This window comes from Mauremys reevesii, linkage group 3, assembly GCF_016161935.1.
Source record: "Mauremys reevesii isolate NIE-2019 linkage group 3, ASM1616193v1, whole genome shotgun sequence".
Classification (NCBI taxonomy): domain Eukaryota; kingdom Metazoa; phylum Chordata; order Testudines; family Geoemydidae; genus Mauremys; species Mauremys reevesii.
This window is the reverse complement of record NC_052625.1, coordinates 6541652-6563676: the sequence shown is the minus strand read 5'-3', so window position 1 is coordinate 6563676 and position 22025 is coordinate 6541652. Positions and strand designations below refer to the sequence as shown.

The 22025-nt window shown below is 44.9% G+C and overlaps 1 protein-coding gene across 4 annotated transcripts in view; it reads left to right on the top strand.

Annotated features, from left to right (window-relative positions):
* The window catches only part of DTD1 (D-aminoacyl-tRNA deacylase 1), a 96133-nt gene extending 89983 nt beyond the window's left edge, over positions 1-6150 (top strand). For 3 of the 4 annotated variants that reach the window (XR_005596318.1, XR_005596317.1, XM_039530914.1), the window contains one exon: positions 599-2166. The gene's annotated coding sequence lies outside the window, so the exon portion shown is untranslated. Of the gene's footprint in view, positions 1-598; positions 2167-5953 lie in introns of those variants that run through there. The other variant, XM_039530917.1, reaches the window with a different exon arrangement.
* The last annotated feature ends 15875 nt before the right edge of the window (positions 6151-22025 follow it).

Here is a 22025-nt window from a genome sequence, read left to right as displayed (position 1 = left end):
CCTTAGAGGCTAAGGTGAACAAGTTTTCTCCCTCCTCCTGATGACACCCTTTTAGATACCTGAAAACTGCTATCGTGTCCCCTCTCAGTCTTCTCGCTTCCAAACTAAACAAACTCAATTTTTTCAGCCTTCCTTCATAGGTCATGTTCTCAAGACCTTTACTGTTATATGGTCTGTACTTCAGAGCAACAGAGGCTGGTCGTGTTTGCAACATCTTGTTTTAAGATTGGGGGAAGGGGAAGCACTTTGTAAATTTTTGCTACATCTTGTTAATAGCCCAGCAATTTTGGTATCACCATTACACTGCACGAATACAAATCTGCATATCTTCCCCTAGATGTGGGCTTTTCCTTTTTGTGGGGTTCCATTAGTTACTTATTTTAGCTAGTCAGTCATGCATTTTTGTCATGGGTTTTAAATGGAGCTCTGATCTGGAGTGGTGTTGATAAGTGGGGTGTGTGTAGCAAAGGGAAAACATTCATGGAGGAGACTTCACGTGACTACAAGCAAAGATATTTTTCTTCATGTGATTTGAAAGAAGCCTGTAAGTTTCCTATATGTTTCTAGTGATATTCTTATTTCTTTTTGCATTTAACAGTTTGTCATACAAAGGCTATGTTGGAGCCTTAAGAATTCACAGTTTACATTATCCTCAGAGTTGATCTTAAAAGACTTTGGAAAAGAAAGAAAAGCAGGAAAATAGAACTAAGAAATTATGACTCTACATCATTCTGTACTAAAAACAACCAAAGGAAAGTTACCAGTTTCAGTTAAAATGTATTCGTAGTAGTGAAAATGATTCACAGCATTTTTCTGTGCATCTGTGTTTGTTTTCACATGGTTTACTGAATGAAGGGTGATTTTTTTAATGCAGATTGTAACAGAACATATGACAACAGAGCACATGATCAATTTCCAAAAATAAATCAGTTTTTCCTCAAATTCTGACTTTAATTCTGAAGATATCTCAAAGCAAGCTTGTATTTTCATTTGCATTGTGTAGTGCCATGTGCTGCCTGTTTCCATAGCAATGTATAAATCTGTGTACATTACCATATGTTGTACAATCTCTGTCTAACACCAGGTTTGGGAGTACAGTCTTTTTTCATGTGTTAAAAAAAACTGTCATTGATAATTTATCTTGTGAAATACGTGTGTCTTATAAAACTTTAAAAAAAAAAAACACTTTATTAAACAAATTACACTACCTTATCACCTGTTGGTGTTTGATATGGATTGCTGTGATCTTGGGAACATAATGAACTTTAACAATGCAACTAATGCAGAGCACAAGTATCTGTCCGAAAAATTTTTAATAGAAGAGTATCATATTCCTCTCGCCCTTAAAAAAATTCTATTGACAAAAGTTTCTTCCTTGGTACATTTAACTTTTTAGGCATAGTCAATCTAGATCTTCTAGACACTTTCCTTTGGCCACCAAAATTTTAGAGGCAGCTGCTCCATCTACAGTATCTTGCATCTGGTGACATTTCTATCCGCTTGAGAGGCAGAATAGCCTTTGAAAACTGGCAGAGTGCAGTGAGAGCAGAGAACTAGCAGACTACAAAAACTGTGGTTGCGTGAAAGCCCAGGAAATTTTAGTCCTGTCCCTTTAACTCTTCTGAGAGGGGAAATTAAAGGCTATGGTGTCTGCCTCTTTGTTAGATGTAGTAGGACATTTATAAAATGTATTTGTCAAGGAAGGAGTCATTGTTACCAGGGTAACCCCAGGCAAGAACATAATTCCTGCTGAATAGCAGTGATTCATTAAAAAAAACATTAAAAAAAAATGTTTGTCATACATTGGTTTGAGTGTTCTGTGAACAGAAGCATTTATTTTTAAAATTTCCTTGTATGCCTGGATGGAATCTAAATTACTTGTGTCACTAAATTATTCCTTTGCAAGATGAAGCATTTACTTTCTGCAGCGTTAGATTTCCTCTGAACTCTGTCTCTGTACTTTATGATGTGAAAACTGTTCTATCCAGTATTGTAGCACTACCTGACTGACGAACTGTCGTTCTGAATCCAATTGTTACTGTATTGACATAATTGCAGACTATAAAACCGTCCATGCTCGCTTGCCCATGTCGCGTTTCCAAATGCTGCTCTCTGCTTGTGTTTATAATTCACAGTTTATTGTCTAATAAAACATTTGACTGAGGACAGGAAGAATTCAGAAACTCACTGTGTATGGCTATTTTTACAAAGATTTGGCTGGCCACAACCCAGGCACTCTAAACAGAGCAATAAGTAGCTAACATAGGTTGAAAGGTTTCATTTAATTTTGCTTTTAATGGTTCACTTGATTGGAGACTCTAATCTTGCCCCCACGCAGACCATAAACCATATCAAGTCATTTCCTGGTGCGAAAGGCATTTTGCGTCTCCGTGTATAAGTGGTTGTTTTTAATTTGGGAGGAAGGGGATCATTTCTCTCCTAACATGTCTTGTCAGTTTGGAGTCTTTTGGTCTGTAAACAGTGTCCTGACAATCTGGATCAGACTGGGGTTTAATCAGTTGTGAGGAATGAATCCGACCAGCTTCAGAGCAGAGTCCCAGACTTCCAAAACACTGACACTATATTTGAAGCAATGGCTCCACTTGCTTTGGGATCCCTCCGTTGTACCTACCTAAACCCGCGTCTGAGTTCTTGCATTCCCTCCGGTAGCTTCAGAGTATGGCATGGACAAAATCCCCCCTTTTGCATTCGGGAAGGGAAATTGGGAGACATGTAAATCAAAGAATAGCTTTTAAAATCCAAAGAGAAAGCAAATACAAACTAAACAAACTAACAGCAGAATTCTAGGGGGATGAGTGTGGTGTTTCTCTCCTGATCTGTCATTAAAGTGAGGGGAAGGAGGATCCGGTGGTATGGGCGCTAGCCTGCAGCTGAGGAGCCCTGCAGTCAATAACCTGCTTTGTCACAGACTTCCTGTGTGACCTTGGGCATATCACTTAGCCTCTGTGTCTCAGTTCCCATCCGTACAATGAGGCTAACAGCACTGCCCTGCCTCACAGGGGTGCTGCGAGGATAAGAGTGTGATGCGCTCAGATACTCCGGTGATGGGGGCCATATAAGTACCTCAGACAGAACCGGGCAATGTCCAACAACGCAATATATCCAAGACAGAGACTTCCTACCGTTCTGTCTCTGGTGAAATGTTGTTCGCACACCACATTGGGGGACAGAGGGCTAGGACAGGGAGTGAGGGGAGCTACTGAGACTGGGGGGGCTGCTGGCTTCAGGCTGAGAAGGGACGTCCCGCAGTTTCTAGTGTCATTCCTGGGCAGCTGGTGGCCAGTGCTTTCCCCTCCCTCTCAGTGACATCCCCTGTCACCCACCTAGGTGCTGGTGCACCGGCCTGGGGGCTGGTCCATGTGCTCCTGCCCCTCCCCTAGGTTGGGTGTCTCCGCTGGTAGTCCTACCTGCTCCTCAGTGGCTAACCCAATCTCCTGCATCATGGCGGCCATTCCAGCCCCTCCTGTTGCTCTGCTCTTGTCTCTGTACCCCTCCCTGTGTGCCTGTGCGTGAGGGAGAACTAGCTGGTCCTGCTCTCACCTCTGCAAGAGTCATGGTGATGGAAACCACCCGAGGGGCAGAAACCAAGATCCACTCCCCCAGTATGTACGTTGTGGGAGAGCTAGCCTCCGCCACCCCTGCACCATGTCATGGTTTGTGGAGTAATCTGGCGCCGATGCCACTGTGGATGTCACTATGTAGAAAAGATTGATCTAGATCTTACACTGTGGCTTCACTGTCACAAGGGCATTATCAGGAGCCAGAGTCCGGATTCCACAGCGAATGACTATCACACAGTCTTCACTTCACAGCTCCTCCTTGCTACCAAATTATACTGGATGGGTTTTCTTAGCTCCTTTCCATCCCAGTGTACAATCCTGCTGCATTTCTACACCAGAAAGCCTATGGGTCTTACAACAGACTCAAAGCTTGGGGAAATGGGAAGGTTTCTAGCCAAATAATTTGTTTTCATGTTGCAACAATGCCTCAGGAATCTGAATGAAACTTTAGAATGTCTCCTGGTTGTAATTGTTCTGGTCATGGCAAAACACAGGCTTGGGCTGTAAGGATATAAGCAACCCTGGCACCACCCTAACTGGATGGAAATTAGAAAACTTCATGATTAGAAGACTTAGAGTGGGGCTTTCCTGCTTCACAAAGCCTATCAAGAGTAGGCTTGCAATGTTCAGCCCCCGCATACGATACATGGTTGCTGTTTGAGTTAGGATTTTTTTTAAGTATGCACCCTGATTTCAAGAAAGCAATCCTGTTCAGGACAGCAGTGAATTATGTGCCAAACGTTGAGCATGCACTTCTGCTCCTCAAGTGGGACCATGGAGAATGGACCTCATACAGTGAAGTTAACAATGTTTGCATCCCCCTAACACAGCTAAGACTTCTCTTGTGAGCTGTGAATATCTTAACTTTAATGTCCTACAAGCTTTGATTTACAAGAGCAACATAATGTTGACCCAAGGGTAGGTATAATTCCAAGTGCTAATGGATTTGAAACAACCATCCGTTCTGAATGAAAGGCAAGACTGCTGTGTGCTGCGTGATGCTGTCTGGATATGATGGACTGTGTCCATCAAGGCTAAAAAGTCTGATGGCTTCAAATACATCATCAATGTTAATCCCACCCAAGGCTTTTGTCTGTAACCCACTCCAATAAATATGATGCTACAGTCGGCCTACAGATGACTAATGCTGTCCTGCTTGCAGCTTAGGTCAAGAGTTTTGTTTACTCAATTTTGATGAGGCCTAAGATACTGGCAGTCTGACACCGAAATAAGTTTCCACATGACAGCCTTTTATGGCATGAAAATGTAGCTTTTGTGCTTGATCCTTTGGCCAGTTTTTGTTGTGTAGCAACGATGACAACTTCTTGTTGAAATCTAGATCTTATTAGGTGTTAAATTGTTTTGTTCTCTGGATTGAGATAGCGTGCTACATAGTGGGAGGAAGAAAGAACTTACCGATCCCATGTTAATGTGCAAGAGCCAGCAGTCACTGCCTTTGCTAGGGTAATTCCCGACACAACTGGAAAAGACAGAGTGACAGATGTCATCGAATATTTCAGAAACTCTAAACTTGTACCTCTTTGTTGTGTGGTTGTTCTGGTACAGCCTTCCAAAGGTTTTTTTTTTGCCATCACTGCCCCCTAACTTGTTTCAAGACTGAGCTTCATAAGTTTACAGAGGGGATGGTAAGATGAGACTGCCTAGAATGACATGTAGCCGATCTGCAACTGCCAGCAGCAAATATCTCCAATGGGCTGGTGATGGGACACTAGATAGGGAGGGCTCTGAGTTACTACAGTGAATTCTTTCCCAGGGGTCTGGCTGCTGGGTCTTGCCCACATGCTCAGAATCCAGCTGATCACCATATTTGGGGTCAGGGACGAATTTCCTCCCAAGTCAGATTGGCAGAGACCTTGTTTTGTTTTGTTTTTTTGCCTTCCTCTGCAGCATGGGGCACGAGCCACTTGCAGGTTTAAACTAGTGTACATGGTGGATTCTCTGTCACTGGAAGTCTTTAAATCATGATTTGAGACTTCATTAACTCAGGCAGAGGTTAGGGGTCTATTACAGGAGTGGGTAGATGAGGTTCTGTGGCCTGTGATGTGCAGGAGGTCAGACTAGATGATCACGATGGTCCCGTCTGGCCTTGAAGTCTGAGTCTATGCGTACAAAAGTTTAATCCTTTCCTTCAGCCAATGAATCTTGATCTGAGTCAACTCACCCAGTCAGCTTTTATCACCTGTCTCCCGCCCTTTGTGACATGTGTGACGTTTTGACACGGAAGGATGTATGAGTCTTCCGGGGAGGAAGGGGTTAACATTACTTTATTTAGCTAACAGGCAGTTTTCCCTTTTTAATCTGTTTATAAATATTCAGATTCAGAAGTGATGACTCAGGGGCTGGTCATTTAGTCTCCTTTACACAGATTTGGACTCCTGAACAATCTACTCCTGGACATCTACTTGTGCTCGCTCATAGGAGAGGACGAAACTGTGCAAAGGAGGAGTGAGAAGAAGATGCGTGTGAAAGGAGGGAGTGGCCAGTTAACATCAGCTTGTATATGAAGCGGCTTCTTACTCAGAAAGCCTGGCATCTGTAATCTCCAGCCTGAGGTTGGCTACTTTCACGCTGACGTTGCTGGAGTCAGAATCAGAGGAGGATGTTTTTGGGACACTGGGACCGTCATTCCTCACAATGCTGTATTGCAGGAATATGGATTAAATAATCGTTACCTTTTACCAATGGAAATGGGGCCTCAGTTGAGTAACCTTTTGTCCATTTCGCTGTAACCCTCTTCCTGCCTTGCTTCATTCCCTGCTCATTGAGTGATTGGTCCCCACCCCCATGTGGCCGCTGAGTCTGGATTGTGGGCCATATGGGGCGAGGCTCGTGGTCTTGTTCAGTTAGGCACCTAGGAAGCTTTTCACTGCTGTAAAACCACAAGCCCTAGAAACCCCACTAATAATGGACTCAGTGGAATGCAAAAGTGGCTGCTGTCTTGTAAAGTCCTAGGAAATGTTTCGTCTCAGGAGTCCCGAGAAAGCCTTGCAAAGTTTGTATGCAACAAATCAGACTGCAAGAAATGCTGCATTTTGTACTTTTTGTTTTTCAGCTTGAAATGTCCACGAGGGGTGAACACAACTTCAAGCTGAATACAAATGTCCTTCAGCTCTTTGTCTAAATTGAATATTTGCAAATAATCCTGTTGGGATTTACAGCAACACTGAGGCAATTTACCAAGGGTTTTTACTGCCTCGCCTTCGAATCCTACTATTGGTTGCTTAACCATGGGTGGGAGTGGGGAAGGATATCTTCTTGATCACTAGAAATTATGCTATGAGTCCTTTCAATTTACATTAAATCTGTCACTGCCTATGATATTCAGGCAAGGCTGTAATTATAGCAATAAAAGAGTTTATTGTGCATCATGCACGTGTTTGAGACAAATATTAAATCTATGATCTGGACTGGCAGAAAGAGTAGCCTAAGACAGTATTGTTATATCATGTGGAATCTATACTACTGAAGTGTGCTGGACAATACCGGTAATAGTTGATCTTACTTTATTAAGTCAGTTGCTACCAAGCAAATGATTGGCTATTTTAATTTGGCTTTGTATTTGATATAGAGAGAGACACATTCACAAATTGAACACAGATAGAACTCTAGGGTTACAAACATAAATACTCCAAAAATCAGGAATGGCTGAAATTAAAGCTGAACACACAGAGCACAATTTTCAAATTTCAGTGCCCAAAGGCTGGCACCTAAATACAAGTGGTCTCATCTGCAGAGGGTCTGAGTGCCTGCAGCTTTCACTGAGCCCAAGTTTGAAAATCACAACATCATAGAAACGTAGGGCTGGAAGGGACCTCGAGAGGTCATCTAGTCCAGTCCCCTGCTGTGAGACACCGGCTGTAAACCTAGTCCTTCCTTGACAGGGGTTTGTCTAACCTGTTCTTAAAAATCTTCAGCCTACCCCAGGTGATAACTATCCCTCTGGCTCAGTTTTCCTAATAGCTAACCTAAATCTCCCTGCTGCAGATTAAGCTTGTTACTTCTCGTCCTGTCTTCAGTGGACATGGACAGTGTTGAATTGTTCTCCATTTTATAACAGCCCCTTAATGTATTTGAAGACTGTTATCAGGTCCCCCCTTCAGCCTTCTTTTCTCAAGGCTAAACGTGCCCAGTTTTTTTAACCTTTCCTCATAGGTCAGGTTTTCTAAACTGTTGATCATTTTTGTTGCTCTCTTCTGGGCTATCTCCAATTTGTTCCACATCTTTCCAAAAGTGCGGCACCCAGAACTGCACACAGTATCCAGCTGAGTCCTCACCAGCGCTGAGTAGAGCAGGACAGTTACCTCCCAAATCTTACATACAACACGGCTGTTAATACACCCAAGAACATTAGGCTTTTTCTCAACTGCATCACATTGCTCCAACCCACAGACCGTTTTTCAGCAGTACTAGCACCTAGCCAGCTATTCCCCACTTTGTAGTTGTTCATTTGATTTTTCCTTCTTATGTGGAGTACTTTGCACTTGTCTTTATTGAATTTCATCTTGTTGACTTCTGACCAGTTCTCCAGTTTGTCAAGATAATTTGTTAGAATTCTAATCCTGTCCTCCAAAGTGCGTGCAACCTCTCCAAGTGCAGTGGTGTTCACAAATTTTGAAAGCATACTCTCCACGCCATTATCCAAGTCATTAATGAAAATATTGAGAGTTCCTGACCCAGGACAGACCCCTGTGGAATTTCACTAAGCACGCCCTCCCAGTTTGACAGAGAACCATCCATAATGACTCTTTGAGTACGGTCTTTCAACCACGTGTTTCACCTGCCTTATAGTAATTTCATCTGGATCATATTTCTCTAGTTTGCTTATGAGACTGTCATGTGGGACTGTATCAAAAGCCTTACTGAAAACTACTGCTCCCCCATATCCACTAAGCCAGCAACTCTGGCAAAGAAGGAAATTAGGTTGGTTTGACATGATTTGTTTTTGCAAACCCTGTTATTCTCCAGGTACGGTACTTAAAAATGGATTGTTTGATAATTTGTTCCAGTATCTTTCCCGGTATTGAAGTGAGGCTAACGGGTCGATATTTCCCTGGGCTGTCCTTGTTCTCTTTTTTAAAGATAGGTTCTGTGTTTGTCCTTCTCCTGTCCTCTGAGATCTCACCTGCCCTCCATTAGTTCTTGAAGAGAATTGCTCCCACAAGTATCTTAGGATGAATTTCATCAGGCCCTGCCAGCTTAGAGAAATTAGATTTATTCTAGGGCTGTCGATTAATCGCAGTTAACTCACACGATTAACTAAAAAAAATTAATCGCCATTTAAAAAAATTAATTGCGATTAATCACTGTTAATTGCACTGTTAAGCACTAGAATACCAATTGAAATTTATTAAATATTTTTGGATTCGCTTCGACATTTTCAAACATACTGATTTCAATTACAACACAGCATACAAAGTGCACAGTGCTCATTTATAGTATTATTTTTTATTACAAATGTTTGCACTGTAAAATCAAGAGAGAGAGTATTTTTCAATTCACCTAATACAAGTAACCGTCGTGGAATCTCTTTCTCGTGAAACACACCGATAAGTGTAAGGATCTATAGCCCTGTCCGACAAGAAGCGATGCGGGTATCGAGGGTGGTTTCATTTCACGGTGCATTATGTGATAAATAATAGGTGATCAGGCAAGGACACAGGGGAAAGCACTTTGTGCGCCGCATGTGGCTGCAGCGGCCTTTCTACCAATGAGGCAATGGACTGGCGGGACAGCCCTGCTTTAAACTCTGCATTCACTGGTGCCCTGCTAGCAGGGGCTGTAGGCATGTGCTGGGGGAGAGGGAAGGCTAGTTTGACGTTGCATACTCTAATTGTAGGTGATCGGAGCCCACGGGGTGCCTCCCAGTTTACACTGCCGTGTAGGTACTCGCGGGACACGGGTACCTCCCAGGAATCTGGAACGCACGGGAATGCCTGAGTAGTACCTGACACAGGACAGACCCAGTGGAATTTCACTAATTGCTTGTCTTTGAGGCGGGCGGGTTGGCAAAGCACAGCACAGAGGGACCAAGTTCTCCCTTCTCCCTAAGGAGGCTGACCCTCCAGAACAGCAGCAAGAGACACTGACAGCCGGCCACAAATATCAGCAACCAGCGTTTCCTCCTGCAAACGTTGAGCCCTACTAAAAAAGGGAAGGGGAGCGAGGAGCGGCCTTCGTGGGTTGGAGGGGGATTAAAGAGGGTGCCAGAATGTGGCTTCCTGGCAGCAGAGAAAAGGAACTGTGTATTATTATGGTAATTCAGGCTCCAGTAGCTATTTGTCTGCGAGTACACAGTGACAATCTCCTTAGAAGGCTTCCAAAGAAACATATTAAATATATTTCACTGACTTAATCATGCTGAATCATTAACCCAAGCCAGACACATTGCGTCCTGGTTCGTGTCCTGGGGTTCGTAAGGCATTACAGATGCTTCGGAGTCTCAGAACTGGGACCGACTTAGTTGTTTTTACATTGCACCTAAGCACCCCAGTCCTGGAGCAGGACCCCAGCATGCTATAGGCACTGTACAGACACAGAATGAAAAGACAGTCTCTGCCCCAAGAAGATGCCAATCTAAGAATAAAACAAGAGACAACAGATGGATACAGACTGTGAGGGGAATACAAGGAAACCATGAGACAAGATTGGTCAGTTTGCTAATCTGTGGTGAGGAGGCTGAAAATTAGGACCAACAAGAACAAAAAAAAAGTCATTAAAGATACAGGGCAAATTGTTACAGCGAACACTGATAATGCAGAGCACTTCTCTGTTGTCCTTTAATTGCCAATCTCAAAACTCTTTGAAAGCACTGCCAGGGCTTGCACCATCCTTTATAATTAGGCTTGGCAGAATTTGATTTTGATTGTTATAATTTTGACAGAAAATATCGATGTTTAGCTTAAGCATTCCCCTCACCCCCAATTTAGATCTTCACAGTTGCGGGAAATTATAGGGTGGCAATCAGACAACAGCGTGGGTAAGATGATTATTTCATGACAGCAGATGTTGAAATTCAAGAAATTAAAGCTGTATAACCGTTAAAACCATTGTCAACGTGACATGCAAAACATGCAAAGCAAATAGTCTTACATCAAACTCTCATAAGTTCTCTAGCAGCATTTTTCTTACTGGGCTCACCTGTAAATTTTGATGGTAATATTTTTGCATCGGTTTCTGTGTATGGTGAGATTGACGTTTACCAATAAAAATGGAATCCTTCCAAGCCTATTTATGATGTAAGTAGCTGGTGTTAGACACATTTTACGAACAGGTTAATTCAGAAACAGAGGTTGTCGTGAGAGCTGGTTAAAAAGGGGGGGAGGGAGAATTTGGCTTTTGTTAAATGTCTGACTTCAAGACCAGCCATGACCCCTGTTATCATATAATCCAGTGATTCTCAAACTTTTGTACTGGTGACCCCTTTCACATAGCAAGCCTCTGAGTGCGACCTCCCTTATAAATTAAAAATGCTTTTTAATATATTTAACACCATTATAAATGCTGGAGGCAAAGTGGGGTTTGGGGTGGAGGCTGACAGCTCACAATCCTCCATGTAATTACCTCATGACCCCCTGAGGGGTCCTGACCCCCGTTTTGAGAACTCCTGATGTAATCTGACCTCCTGGGTAACGCAGACCAGAGAAGATCACTTTGATCCGTGCATCAAGCCCAGTGACTTGTGGTTGAGCTAGAGTGTGTCTTTTAGAAAGAGTTGATTTAAAAACTGCAAGTGATTGAGAATCTACCATGTCCTTTGGAAAGGCTGCTCCGATGGTCAACAGCCCTCTGTGTGTCTCATTTCCAGGTTGAATTTTTCTGGCTGCCAGGGCGTGGCATTGATGGGTTATTTTGGGGCTAGGATGGGAGGGTATTACACACAGGGAATGTCACAGTCTGGTGGAAAATGCCATGTTTGAGGAAGTTAAACTTCTGGCCACTGACTATATGTGGATGAACAGAAGGCTTAATTCTGCAGGGCTGCTAATCTGTCCTCTCTCAGAAGAAATAAATTCAACGTTGGGGGGAAAAATGCAACATTCACTTGTTAACCAATTGTTCTGGCTGCTGTCACTCCTCAAGATACTGTTCAGGAGACAGAAATGTTGTGGATCAGCTGGCACGTGCCAGTCTCTGTTCTTACGTGAAGCAATGCAATTTGGAGAGGCACCGGGTGGAATTTTCAAAAGCACTCAAGCCCAGATCCTCCAAAGGTATTTAGGCATCCAACTCTGAATGATTCCAAGGGAAGTCAGGAACCTAAATGCCGTTGACGATCTGGGCCTTAGTGGTGATCTAACTTTGGTCCCATTCCAAGTTCCTGATAAAACTTCCACTTGCTCGGCTTTACGGCAACGCCGAGTGCTTTGAAAATCTGACCCATCCTGCACTGAGAACTAGAACTGGTTGAAAATGTTGTCAGTGGGTTTTTTTCCAAGTGGAAAAGGGCTTTTTGTCAAAAATGGCAATTCCCATTGGAAGTGTCTGTTTTCAATCTTTTCTGGAGGTTTCAGTAAAAAACCCAAAATACCCATTTTTGTTTAGTTTCTGGCAACCGAGAATGTTTCATCTGAAAAATGTTCAGTTTTGGACAGAAACCACAAAAATGTTCAATGGAAAGTTTTCGTTTTCTTCAGAAAAGTTTTGCTGGGACGGGAGATAATTCCCCACCAGCTCTACCAAGAGCTAATATAATGGCTTATTTAAGATTCAGGATGACTGCAGTTTGGCCTCAAGAAGATGTGTGTCTGTACCAACCCCATCTTGTAACTGCACCTAAATGGCACTGCAGGGGGTGGTATTCAGACCCTAGCTCTTTATTCAGCTGCATGTTAATTCAATTTGTTCCTCACAGTATTCTTACGGTGCTGCCGAGCCTGTAAATGAACTGCTTTATATGCCTGGCACTGGTCTCCAGAGTCAGTTGCTTTCTCTCCATCTGCCTCATCAACTGTGTTTTGCATACAGTATTTGGCAAAGGACAGCAAAAAATAAGGCCCCGCTAGGCTTTAGAAATCAACACTGTTTATTTTGTCTCAAGGGCTTGTGGTTAAGAAGTGAAGGGAGCTCCCCTTTGAGTGACATCCAGCTCGGATGGAGCATGAACATACACAGATCTTTTCTTGCTAAGCAAGATAACTTTATAGCATAAAGAAAGTGTGTTTATCTAGTTGTTCCTATGAACTGAACAGCCGGCTCTCCTTGACTGCAGGGAGAATATTTTCTTCTCATCAGAAGTTTACACCCCTTCTCACCACTTCTTTAAAGAGGTCTTAAAGCGCAGGCCACATGTCCTTTTGCAGATGCCCTGGTACTTGCCCTCAGAAGTTTTCCCACCCCATTTCCCCTTTCTGTAACTACTGCTGCCGGTGCTTTCCTGTGGGAACGTTAACTGCATCACCTAACCTGCTTCAAAATGCAGGAGAAACCTGCATTTTTCTGGTCCTGGGGGTGAGCTTCGGACAGGGGTGATTCCTAGAAACTTCTAGGTGTGGAATGCTAATTGTGCATCTGCGCAAATGTCCCAGACAAAACTAATTCCTTCTCCCTGCTTCTTTTTAGACATCTTAAAGAGATATTTCCCTATTAGGGATGTGGGTTACACCAGTCAATCTTCTGCATACTTGGACTCTCTCCTCCCCCACAAATCTCCCTTCCACTTAGCAAGGTGGGAAGAGCAAGGGAGTCACACCCCCATGACCCCTGTTCTCCAGTCCAATTTAACTACATGCCTTTCTTGTCTTCTAAATTAAGGTTTTTTTTAAAAGAAAAGATCTGGCCTGTTGGGTGACAGATGTGATCCACTCCAATTTAGGTTTAAACAGTTTTTTGTAGCCTTTACTTTGTACTTTTTAAGACACTATCACCTATAAATTACTTATACCTGCAAAAACAGATCCGGCAAGAAGAGTAATTGATCAAGTTACCTCTCCTGGGGACAGGGTGACTTTTTTTTTTTCAGCTCTCTAGTCCTGCTATGTTCTGCCCTGTGTCTTCTCCACTCTCTTGTCAATCATTATCTTTTATACCCTGTTCCATAACTTTACGCAGCTCCATTACTCGGCTACCCCATCTATGTACCCATCCATTCTAAACCTCTTGACTAAAACATGTTAGGCATAAATCACAATAGCTCTCACATTTTGGCTTACCCTGCTTAAACTTATATTTGTCTATTTCTACCACCTGGTCTCTGTTGTTAATCCCACTGGCTCCACCCAGTTGTTTTAGTTTGCTGGTCTGTTTTTGTGGCCTTGGGTTTTTGCTTGTTAGCTTGGGGTGCGGGGCACCTGAAATTAACAATTCCCTCACCCTACTGGTTCACCCGACTATTTACACGGAGCAAGGTTTTACAAAGCAAGAGAGACAAGCCAGGTTTCACACCACCCTGGCGCTGTTTCAACAGTGTTCTGAAATGCTGCATCAGCGGAGACAAAAGCAAAAATTCCTTTATCTTTTCTTTTTCCATATATATATAAAAGATTCATTGCTCTAACATTATTTAATATATAGTTCTGACTAACACTGGTTTCCAACAGGCCCTTGAATGCCTGGAAGCAACTGATCTGAACATTACTGGTCCCGATCCTCAATCCTTCTTAACAGCCATTTGAGCTGCTCCTCCACCACCAGAGGGGAAAGTTTGCACTGTGAAGCTGACCAAAGCATCTCATTTCTTTGGCTTGGGTATGCTCCAACCTAGAGAGGATTTGTAGGTTGTTCAGATATTTTTCCCCCCTTCACCATTGGAGAGTTTATGCAGAACCCATTTGTGTGTTTGATTGGCTAGCACCTGTGGGGATGTTGTGGCTACTAGTGCAAGTCTTTCCTTATGCTGTAGTTGTTTCTACCAGCATTCCTAACTTCTCCTTGCTGACGATATCACTGATATGTGCCAGAGATTTGCCCCCCCTGAATACAAAATAGTTCCCTGCGCTAATACAAAAACTGAACAACATCTCGGTGAGCTGAATTTTCAGACACACTTGAAAGGAACAAAATCCCTTAGCATAGACACATGGGTGGGGAGAAGTGCAAAGTACGGGCACTGGGTTTTTCAAAAGCTGCCAGCATTGGCCTTATCATAGATTATCAGGGTTGGAAGGGACCTCAGGAGGTCATTTAGTCCACCCCCCTGCTCAAAGCAGGGCTAATCCCCAGACAGATTTTTGCACCAGATCCCTAAATGGCCCCCTCAAGGATTGAACTCACAACCTTGGGTTTAGCAGACTAATGCTCAAACCACTGAGCTATCCCTCCCCATCCTCCACTTGGCTCCCATTGAAGTCAATGGTAAAAGTCCTACTGACTCCAATGGGAGCAGAGTCAGACCAACACTGAGAATCTGGTAATATCCTACCAGCATCGTGACACGTAATGAATGCATTTTTAAGGAGACAAGTATCAGAGGGGTAGCCGTGTTAGTCTGGATCTGTGAAAGCAACAAAGAATCCTGTGGCACCTTATAGACTAACAGACGTTCTGCAGCATGAGCTTTCGTGGGTGAATACATCTTCACCTCTTGCATCTGAAGAAGTGGGTATTCACCCACGAAAGCTCATGCTGCAGAACGTCTGTTAGTCTATAAGGTGCCACAGGATTCTTTGTTGCTTTTTAAGGAGAGAATTTCTGCATGATCAGTTTGGCGTAGGTCCAGCGTAACAGCACTTCTGAGCTCTCCATGATCTCCTGGAGAGTATCCACTCAGACCTCCAGCCATCGGCCTTCTCAGGGCAGGAACCCGCAGTCCTCTTCCTCCAGAACAAGGATTTGGAGGCAGTTCTGCCTGCCATTCAGTGTGATCGCTCTAACGAGCCTGGCATAGTCCAGCAATTGCCATCCTGCTCTCTCTCAAGCAGAATGGCAGGTTTACCAGCGACCAGTCAGCCTTCATGAAGCGAAGTAGATGAAGAATGTCCTAAAAACAACCAACAAGCAACAGCTTGGACGCATGCGTGTCTGACCAAGCGTCCTCCATCATCCACCAGGAGACCCTGGTATGTTTCAAAGTCCTTCAAACCTTAGCTGCGGGGTCTGTGCCTCTTGGTTACAGTCTCATGTCAGTTCTTGGATCCAGTGAGAGAGACACTTCCTGTGTACCAGGCTGCCCATTTGATAGTGTTCTCAGTTTGCTGGGCCTCTTGAACCCAGTTAAAGGCAGTCTCTGTGTCTCCTCCCAGGGGGTGGTACTTCTGTGGGCTTGTTTTCCTGCCTAGAGCTGGTATGAATTATCCCATGATGCTGTTAATTCCTGATGGTTCATTTGTGCTTAGTGCCTTCCCCTCAGTCACTGCATTGTCTGATTTGTTTCAAGAAAATAAATTAACCCTCTCCCTCCCCCCAATAGATAACAATACATGGGAAGAGGGGAAACTTTTCCCCTCACACTTGTTTTTTTCCATAGAAATATCAGAATCATCCCAATAATCAAAGAATCTCACAGAAAACTAATAATCATCATCTGGGGCAATATGACACTTCTTATTAAGAAGTTACACATAGGGTATGTCTACACTACCCGCCGGATCGGCAGGCAGCAATCGATCTAGCGGGTATCGATTTATCGTATCTAGTCTAGACGTGATAAATCGACCCTCAAGTCCTCTCCCATCGACTCTTGTACTCCAGCACTGGCAGAGTCAACTCACCGTGGTGAAGACACCACGGTAAGTCTATCTAAGTACATTGACTTCAGCTATGTTATTCACGTAGCTGAACTTGTGTAACTTAGATCGATTCTCCCCTCCCAGTGTAGACCAGGGCATAGTCATCCATGCTCCGTCATATTCATAAACTGCTATCAAACTTTGACACTAAGGGAACTATAATGGGTCTAATAAATGTAGACAGGGAAGAAGGAGATTTAAAATGAGTTGGCTTTAAAAAGGTGTTTAAAATCCTATAAAAGGAGTGGATGGCAGATGAAATTCTGCATCAGAATTAAAAAATAGTTAAAGAGTTCCTCACCTTCTAACTCATCAAGCACACACAGTAATCTCACGGGATTTGCTTTAATGACATTTCCATTTACATTAGTTTCCGATACATGTCCTTTACAGTTACGTTCTCCTTTTCAAGTAGCGCAGTCACAGATTTTGGTGCTGTCATTTTCTCCGGGCGCTTTCATTTTCTTCTCTCCCATTAGAATGCATGTCCCAGAATGACATTTTCAAAGCGAGCGGGTCTGATTTCAGTTCCAAAGGATCAAATTTAGAATTTAAATTCCATATGGCAGCGAGGTTAGCATCAGTGAAAGCCTAGTGGGATTGAATGGTTTGAGAGAAGACAGTTGAGTCACAGATTTAACAGCCCTGTAGCAGCATCAATGAATCCATAGGTAAACTCTTATTTATATTTCCACTCTTCTGCCTCTGGGTCTCATTTCTGAGGAGCGTAATGGGGACAAAGGAGGGGGGACATCCCTTCAAGCCCGATGCATGAATCAAAGCAACAACAACGTGTGTTAAGGAAAGATGCTGACCAGACTATTAACAACCCCACATGGAAAATCTCCCCCCCCCAGGGAGACTGAACAACAGGGAACTACTCAGGACATCCAAACAAAAGAAAAGCAAGTGGTGTCAATTGGATAGGAGGCTTTAATCTTCCTCATGATGTCAACTGTAGCTTCAGTGAAGACAAAGCTTCTAAGTACCAATGGAAGGGCCTGATTCAGCAAAGCATTTAAGCACATGCGTAACTTTAAGCACCTGCTTACATCCAATCTTAAGCATATGCCTGAAGTTAAGCACATGCTTAAGGGCTTTGCTTAGTAGGGATGAATTGCTGAATCGGGAGAGACCGTGCCAGTTCAGAAGCCAAACTAAAGGAAGGTATGTGCCTCCGGGACTGTCGGCTGTTTGGAGGGATGCAAATGCCAAGGAATGTTCCATGTGTTCGTTCTCTAATTCCTGCAGCTCTTATTCCTTGACAGATTTTTCAAAGCGCTTTCATAGCTAATCCCTGTGTACTTGGTTGGCTGCTCACTGTTAGAACGCTGCTCTACCTGCTGGCACAGCGCTTTCCGGGCCCTGTTGCAATCCCATCCAACTGCTTTGCTAGTTTCCTAGCAACCACAGCCTCTTTGGGAACCAAGAGCAGCGCCTAGTCCTCCCCTCTACACACCACAGTTCTCCCCTGCCCCTTTAGGGCAGAAAGAGTGGGCCAGCCCTACCCCTAACCCTACCCCTAACCCTAACCCTAACCCGCTCCTCAGCTGGTGCAAAGCAGCACAAGGGCTTTGAAGTCAAAGGAGCGACATAGATTTACATCAGCTTAGAATCTGGCCCCAATGTTTTATAGCTGCAGGATAGAGGCCGAGCGGCACCTGCGCAGACCCAAGGGGGGGCGCTATGGTGACTTTAAACCACTCTGGTCCTCCCCCGATCCTGGGCTGTTCTGGATGGTGGGTGGGTGTACACCCACAGAGGTGTACAGAGCACAGATTCCACACGCCCAGCTCGCACAGGTAGGAAGAGCCGTGTTGACGGGGAGGCACTGGTTTGGTTAGTAGCGTTCACAGACGTGCCAGAACTTTAGGGTATATACCTGGCCTGGCTCGCTACACACCCAAGCAACGCCTCCCATGGCTGTTTTAGCAGTGTGGTGTCCCACTCCCCTGCCGGAGCCTTTCACTCCCACGTGTAGCTACACACCACAGTGTGCATGCGGCCTGCTGTTCACAGTGGGGTGCAGCTCCACGTACCCTACACGGCATCGCAAGGGTAGACAAGGCCTTAAGCGGTGTCTACACGGCAAGCATGAGGTGTGCTTGTGTAACCCACACACCTCTTGGGTGCGGTGCTCTGTCCCATCCGGAGGGAGAGAGAGAAATGAGTCTGCTCTGCAGTCTTAGCTAACAGCCCGTTGGTTCTTAGCTCATGGGTAGAGGCTCATGCACTAAGCTCCAGAGGTCCCTGGTTCGATCCTGCCTGCTGGCGACCGGGGTCTGTCGGCGTTACACTTGCAGCGTGCGTAGCCGTACCAAAGCTAGCTTTAATCTAACTAGTTTGGCTACCGCTGTGAAGCTGTGGCAGCACGGGCTACCCCGAGAGTAATTCCATGGTTCCAGGTGGGTTTGCGCAGCCCTTGATGCCATGGCTTCACTGCTCTGGTACCTGAGTTAGCTAGATCAAAGCTAGCTGCAGTGGCGCCATGCCCCGAGACAGCCCTGGGGCCCTGTCTAAGCTCATTGGTTTGCCCTATGGGCTGCAGCACTGCCCAGAACCTCCACCATGCTGTATGCTGCAGCCCTGACACTCTCCCACCCAGGACTTGTGAGAGGTCCTCAGAGGACAGCTGTATGGGTCGTCTTCCACAGTGCATGTCCGGGGAATCCTCTCCCACCCAGCCAGAACCAGGCTTCTTAGGGCCCCTTGGCGTCTCTCCTGCCCTTTAACCAGACAGAAGGGGACTGGAGTGTGGGTGAGGATCTCATTTCAGAATCTCAAACCCAACTAAAGGACCTTCAGAGAGGTCTTAGATCAGAGGTTAATGCCTCTGTCCTTTCCTGATGCAGATCACACCAGAGGAACTGAAAAACCCCTTGAATTAAATGTTTTCACGCTTAAGCTATTATAGGAATGAAACTATAAAGTGGGTAACTTCCATCCCAGCAACCGTGGAAAGAAGAAATATACATGTGATTAGAATAGCTCCGGTTTGCCCTCCTCTAGGCTCACAGTTTATATACATCTGCGTTTCCCTCTAGGATTTTAAGAAAGGGGAATAAAAGCTATTTGAATGCACAATGTAATACCTACAGAGAGAGTAGACATTCCCCCTGGAAATTTGCTTCAGTACAGATCACTGTTTATAGCTCACTCTTACAAGAGAAATTCAAAAAGGCCAGCCAGACATTGCTTTACTACATGGTAGTCTAGGCAGCTACGTACTGCCCCTGTCTGACAGCTCATCACTAAGCTCAGGTGGCCCATAACTGCTGCAGAAATATTAGGTGGGACACAGTGTTAGGACCAACAATGTTGTCCCCCTATTTGTCCATCTTTGATCTCATTTTTGTATCTGTTGATTCGCCTTTTTTCTAATCATCCTTCGGCATTCCCTATCCAGATCAGACTTGTGGTCCATCTAGCCAAGTAGTCTGCTTCTGACAGTGGCCAGCACCAGATGTGTCAGGGGAAGATGTGAGAACTCCACAATATGTGGCGATGAGATAACCTGCCCCCAGGGAAAGTTTCTTTCCAGCTTCCATCAATTAGAGATTCCTTCTCTTAAGAGCAGCAGTGCTACCCGGAAGTGCTAGGCAGGTGCAAAGTGGCTGCAGATTGTAAACTTGCCGTGAGTTTCATCCCTTCTCTAGTCCTGGAAAGGCACCTGCTTCCATACAAAATACCTGTTGGTGTGGCACAATGTAAAGGTTTATGTGCATCCATAGCTCAAGCTCTCACCAGTAGCCAGCAACGTGGCCATCTCAAACACAGAAGGAAGGGACTCTGGCCACTGAAAGTCACAAGGCAGCTGAATGTCAGGCTAAGTAGAGCTGGTCGAGAAATAGGATACCCCTCGTTGGAAACGTTGGCAAAAGCCAAACAAATCTTGGTTTTGTTGAAAATTGCAGGGGAACATTTTGACTTTTTGTTGAAAACCCCAACATTTTTCTGTTTTCAGCCCAAAACCAACATGTTTTTTCCTCCAATTTTCAACTGTTTTGTAAACCAGACATTTCCTCCGAATGTTTGTTTAGTCAAAACCCCAAAGCCCAGATTCAAGAATCTGGGGTCCTTGCACACTATGGAAATTGGGGGACCCAGACAGAGCATGTGATATACAAGACAATCCCCACCCAGGGCAAGACCTCAGTGTGCTGCCCCATCCTACCCCTGAGAACAGAGGTGCTCGCCAGGGAGGGAGACAAGATTTCCCGGGGGACAGGAGATGCAATGAGCTTTCTGATGCTTCAATGGTGATGGTAGAGGAGTGTGTGGGGTGCACCACGTACCAGGTTGCACTCACTCAGGTTTGGGCCAGCTGCCCCTCCATCATGACAGCGGGATGGGGAGAGGGGCTGGGTCAAATCTGAGTGAGTGGCCTTGTGACCTGGCACACTGTGTCTCAGCTACTCAGCTTTTGTTTTTTTCTGGTGGTCGGGGTTCCTACGGAGATGTGGTCCCTGTGCGAGTCCATCTAGTTCACATTGGTTAATCTGGGCCTGAAAACCCCAATTGTCCATTAAAAAAAGTTTTGATGGAACATTTTGACCAGCTGCCCTCCTAAGGCACTTAGGTGTTTTTGAAAATGTTACCAGTATCTCAGTTGCAGTCTCAGCTAGACGCCATTTTGGAGGAAATACTTGGGTCTGCTCCTCAGCTGCTATAATTCAATGAGGCTCCAATGACTTCAGTGGGGCGCTGCCGACTCACCCCCACTGAGAATTTAACCATCACTATTTGATACACTATTTAATACAGCTTAATACAGGCACTATCTCACTGCGGGCCAGTTTCTCCACTACCTGGCACCTTGCTGTGTTGTGAGTACAAAGTGCTACCGGATTAACAATGGCAGAAGGGCAGTGGCTAATGAGTTCCTGTGGTTTTTGCAGGCGCCTCATTTCAGTTGTTCTTTTAAAAGACGATTAACCCCCTGCTAGGTTCCTCTACTGGGTTTATTAGATCATGAAGTATCACCTGACTATAGGATCATCCTGACCAGACAGACTTTGTCACGGGGCATTGGCTGAGCACTGATTGCTTTTATGAGATCTCTGACAGACTTTATCTCCCAGCTATTGCTCCAGGCCAAGAAGGTGTAACATTTTAACCTTGGACTGAAGATCCATCGCGTCGCTTCCTACTGAAAGGTGCAAGGTACCGGGCACTGCTTGGATCCCAAACCGCTTCACGTAAGAGAGCTGTAAGTAACACTTAAGGGGCCACACCTAAAACAAGGCGTAATAGACTCTGCTGAGAGACTAGCACCCTGTGGGCAGGGGGGTTCCACTGGGTATTGTGAGCAGGTCTGTGTATATGGGGGAACACAGAAACTGAGAGGAATAGAAGAGAGACTCAAAGGGGGAAGAAAGCCCAGCAGCGGCCTGTACACATGGTAGCCCCTGGAAAAAGCTAGAGAGAGCGAGATTTGGGGTCTGGTGTTGGGTAAAGAGGCCTGGGACTGTAATCTCAGAAACTGCTCCCTTTGATTCTTGGCAGGGCAGGCAAGTAGGGCACTTGCCCCGGGCCCCAACTTCCAGGGGGTGCTGGACTGCTGTGCGGTGAGACTGGGAGGGGGGCACTGAAAATGGTTTCCCCTCCCCCTGCCAGTAAAATGGCTAAAGCTGCTCCTGGTTCTTGGGTCCCCCTGCATTCAGAGAAGCAGGACTTTGTACGTTCCTTGTAAATAAACAAGATTGCATCCAAGAGAATCCCAGACTCCATCAATTTCTACTTCCAGCTGGGCCCTGAAATT